The following is a 5451-nucleotide window of genomic DNA, read 5'->3' on the forward strand; positions in this document are numbered from 1 at the left end:
AATCACGCTTAAAAATATGGAAGGTGATTTTTGCATGTGATTCTTTGAGAGAAAGAATCCTATTATTTGGTTTTTCAATTTTCGTTGGCTAGTTTTGGTAAGTCTATGACTAATGGCTAGAGGTTGGTAAGTTGAGATTTATTTGGGACATTTGTGTAAGTTTCCCGAAAAATAACTTGTATGGGGCAAAAATTCGGACTTATAACCAAGTGTACCAAAAGAGATGTGAGACGTGGGAATCCGGACCCAGGGAGAGTCTAGTATTCTTGGTATCGTAGCATGTGGCCTCGACCGATAGATCTGATATTGTGGCAACCGATTCCCCGAAGTGACAGCGTACTAAAAATCACCTGTTTACGGACGCAAGTTACCGACGGACACCAGGCTTTACCGACGGATATCCTTCGGCAAGTGGTTGGTAGGTAAAACCTTCATCGGTAAAATAAATCGACGGAATCCGTCGGTAAGTACCGACGGACCCCATCGGTACGCCATCGGTACATTTCTGAGGAGAGCTGGTCAAATAATTTTTTGTACCAACGGATATCCGTCGGTATATTATAAAATAATATAATAATAAAAATATCTATACCGACGGAGATCCATCGGGTAAATAAAAATAATAATTTAGTAATATAAAAATTAAAAATATGAATAAATTCATTTTCGAATTGCTATCCGTCGGTATTTTCAATAAAATTCGAAAAATTGGTACAAGCATACCGATGGCTCCCTCGCTAATTAAAAAATTCTGGATTGAAAATGAATAATTATTCCGATGGACTCTGTCGGTAAGTCCCTCGGTAAATCTGGTACATTTTTGACAAGCAGTGCCTGTTTTTTTTTTGCACCACCTGCCAGCAGAATATTACAATACAAACTAAAATGCAACCACAATAAAACTCAACTTAACAACAAAAAAACTTTATAAACTATATCTAAACATTCAAATTATCCCATCAAACATCCAAATTATCCCATCAATCATCGAAACTATCCAACCAAACATCAAAACTTAACATTCAAAGTTAACATCCAACTAAACAACAATCCAACCAAACATAAAATCACTCATCTTCGGGTTCCTCCTCATCTTCTTCATCATTTGTATTATTTCCATCACTTTCATCCTCTTCATAAATGTGGCTTTTTGGCGGAGACCGTCGGCTTCTTTTTGGCGGAGAGCGGGGCAAGCCGATTAAGTGATTCACTTGAGCCTTGAGGGACTCAATGTCATTCCTAAGTGCGTCTCTAATCTTCTCTTCATGCTTCCTTTTTTTTCCGTTCATCGGCACATTTCCTAGAAAGTTGTTGAATTATTCGCCGCATCTCCTCAAGGTCCTCATTTTGCACGGTGGCGGATGTCCCAATACCTTGTAATCCACAAAAGAGAAGTGGAAAAAACACACGAAGAGTTAGAATTGAATAATTCAACACCTGACTTCATAAGCTTCAACTAGGTAAGAGAACACAATAGAAACACCAAGTCTAGAGATGATTAATTCTCACACTTAAAAAAAGTGATCAAATAGTAAAAGCTTAACAGAGCAGCTCAATAGCAGTTCATAAGCTAAATGATATACCAAGCCTTCTATGCAAATGACACTTAACAAAAAATCATAAACCAGATAATATTTGTGTCGGTAAACAGGTGATTTTTAGTAGTGTTAATACCAATATAATATTTGTAGCTTTTAGCATTTTATCCGACTTCAACATTATATTATGGTATTTTAAACCAACTGAACAGATCGAGTCAATACAATATGCTCCATATATTATTATTTTGTCCAGATCCTTCCTATTGTTTATTAGGTTGAGTTAGTTTAAATTGAGTACGTTTGTCAGAGAGGAAAAGAGATTGATTTTCTTCCTTTCATATGAGGTTAATTTAAAATGATGGTGAAATCTTGAAAGGGTAGGGGGAACAGACTATAGGGGCTATTATAGGAATATTTTGTTTTTGTTCAAAGAAACTTTACATAAAAACCTAAACTGTTCAAACACAGAATTTGAAGTTTCATCATCTTTCTTTACTTTAAGTGAAGGATTCCACTAATCATACCAACAAAAAGAGAAATCAACCAAATCATAACCCTACTTATCATTATACCCCCATGAACTACTCCATTTCTCCCTTTTATGTGAGATATATTGGAAAACAAAAAAAACAAGAAAACAATGATTAATATTACAACACCTTCATGCCATAAAATTTGTAATTCATGAATCAAAGGCTGCAAATATACATCAATCAAGCTCTTTGGATTGCGGGGACCAGGGATAATGCAAGTTAGGAACAAATATGGACTTGTCATACACATCTCAGGTGGAAGATTATACGATGTGACAAAGACGGGCCAACATGACTATGGAGTAGCTGAGATACAAAATGGTGTGAATCCATCAGCACACAAACCCAACCGAATGTTCCTTGGTTCATTAGCAAAATCTGGAAACACTCTATCAAAGTGCTTCCATGCCTCTCCATCAGATGGATGACATAGAACATCAGGTGGCCTTCTATTTTCATAGTGCCACCTCATGTGTGGAGCGGAACTCATCGATGCATACAACCTTTTCAGCCTTGGTATAAGAGGTAAATAATGCATAGACTTAACCGCAACCTTATTCCCGCTGACAAGCTGTTTAAAGCGAGACATTCCACAAAATTTACAGTTCTCTAAGTTTACATCATCCTTATAATACAACATGCAACCCTTTTCACAACAATCAATTCTCTCGGAAGAAAGCCCTAACTTGGAAGCCAATCTCTTTGCCTTATAGTAATTATCGGGTATGTCTAGGTTCGGATTAAGTTCTTTCATAAGCTCAATCATGGAGTCCATGCCCGCTTGAGAAACACTGGCATCTGATTTAATACTTAGTAGTCTAGTCGCTACAGACAACTTAGAGTGTGACATGTTATTGCAAAGTGGACGACTAGCAGCCTCTAACTGTGCATAAAAATGATTTGCCTCTTCATTGGGAGCTTCATCAACATATTGTTGGTTGTCATCCTCATTGTACATTCCAAAAGCATTCATAACCATTTCATGTAATCTAGGATCTTGACTACTTCCACCAATATCAAAATTATGGTTATAAATATTACCATCACTACCCTCAGTCTCCCCATGACTAGTCCACACATAGTAATTATCCATAAAGCCCTTACTATATAGATCAGTCTTAACATCCTCTAGTTTCAACCATTTTCTGCACTTGCATTTCGCACAAGGGCACCTAATCATCTCCTTATTTTGGCTAAATGACACATCATGATTAATAAACTCATCAACACCTTGTACAAATTCATTTCTTAAACCTCGCCGATTAGGAAGATTCCTATCGTACATCCACATACGATGTTCCATCTACATATACAAACAACAAATTTATTATTCTTACTCATATAATTTTATAACAATTACAACATAAGAATGTTGACAGTGACACTACAACAAAAAGGACTTCTGTAGATTTGACCTAGGCTGGGCAACTTATGCAAAATGCAATTTCTATTCTAACCCTGCCCATTCGAAAGGTTAACGAAAAGCATTAGTTCTGTACTCCACTATTTCCTTTTTGAAACCATTAAAGCCATAGAAACAAAGCCCAAGGAATCCAACCACATATAAGATAGTTCCTTGAAAGGATAGAATCAAAGAGCTATTTGAAATAAGAAGCAAATAAAACTATGATTCTTACTATAAATTCACATAAGGAAAATATGAAATGTTTTAGCAGTGATAATTGCACAACACATCTGCCATGAGAAACACCTACCAACCCAAAAATCGACGAACTGAATTATAGATATTAGACATAAACTACAACCTGCATGACTCAACAAAAATTGTAGGGCATTCATTACACAATGGTATGATATAATATAAATATTAAGTACTATCTAGATAAACATAAAGTGTTACAAAGTTCACATTAGAAGATAAATTCTTTACAATGGACTGAAATAGACATGAATAAAGTGTTACAAAGTTCAAGGAATTCATGCAGTCATACACTAGCTAATATGAGATTGAGGCGTATGTAGTTAATTAATTGATTATTCCGATTGTCAACCTTTTCTTTTCCTTTTATTTTATAGGTTTCTAACTTCTTTGAAGTAAATCTCCTAATGTGTCTCAACTTGAAGTTTACAAAGTTCCCACAGAAAAGCAAAAGAACATACCAAAATTACTTTGCTAATTTAATTATTTCTTTAAACACACTTCAGAAGCTATTTTGCTGATCAAGGGTTTTCCAATAAAATTAGTTGCGTTAATTCTGTATCAATAACAACATAGAAGCATGACATAAAAGCATATGAACTTGCATATAAAATTAATGCAACTAGACAATCAATGTACATGAGAGGAACCTTTGACTGATCTCAGATTTATGTAGAATCATGTTTAAACCATCAATTTAGCAAAAATAGAGATGAACACATGGGTAAATATTCAGACTAATTAGTAATTAACTTAAGCATGGTGTTTCAGGTGTGAAATAATGATCCTACAACATGGCTTCCGAATTGATACTTTCAACTTATCCGAATTAACAAATCTTAACGCTGAACTACCACTCGATGAGCAGAAATAATTCGAAAATAGAGAGGAAAAAAAACTCACCGGATAAAGTTGCCTGAAGGTCACCGATGAGCGCTGAGTAGAGAGTTAGCCGCGTACAATCTGGAAGGAGTCAGCGGTTCTTCGAGAGTTAGCTTCTTCGTATAAACAGGGAGCGCTTCTTCGAGAGTTGGTAGGGTTTTGTTCTTTTCCCAATTCCTTTGCCCGCCTTCTAATTACCTTTAGAAATTAGATTTTATTCTTTTTACTTTTAAAAACGATATTTTTTTTTTCAATGTTCGTTGCTACTGAAGTCAGCACACTTTTTTTATAAAAACTCCAAGAGTCTCCTTAACAGGACTTCTCGTAAATGTCCAAAATTCACCTTCTTATATTTAAATATTATTAAATAATTAAATAAGGTACATTTCAATTATTTAGAAGGTTCTTTCATCAATTTAACTTTTAACTTTTGGGGTTCCCATTTTTATAATGGCACATAATGGTAAGAGAATCCAATTAAATTATTTTTCAAATTCATCATATGAGTAAATTTATTTTTCAAGTTAAAAAAAAGACTTATGATACATAAATTTATTTCATAAAAAGAGTATTAGAGATTAGAAAAATAGAACACAAAGTAAAAAAGATTAGTATGATATTAAGAATGTCATACAAGTGTTTGAGTAAGCACAATCAAAGCTAAGTCCTGAACAAGAATAAGCTTTCAAGACTATATTATAAAAAGTCGACTCTGGTATAGCGAGATTATCCTTTATAGATGATGTCCCTTCATTTTGAATTCACGTATTATGCTAATATAATAATATTTTTCGGCATTTAGATGATTGTTGTAGTAATATATATAAAATTTCTC

At 34.4% G+C, this 5451-nt stretch overlaps 1 long non-coding RNA gene across 1 annotated transcript; it reads right to left on the reverse strand.

The window, feature by feature from the left end:
* On the reverse strand, nucleotides 898-4819 carry LOC109232386. Its single transcript, XR_002068956.1, has 2 exons — nucleotides 4638-4819; nucleotides 898-1373 (listed from the first exon to the last, which is right to left on the reverse strand). It is a non-coding gene; the product is annotated as an uncharacterized LOC109232386 (long non-coding RNA).

This window comes from Nicotiana attenuata, chromosome 9 (genome assembly GCF_001879085.1).
Source record: "Nicotiana attenuata strain UT chromosome 9, NIATTr2, whole genome shotgun sequence".
Lineage (NCBI taxonomy): Eukaryota > Viridiplantae > Streptophyta > Magnoliopsida > Solanales > Solanaceae > Nicotiana > Nicotiana attenuata.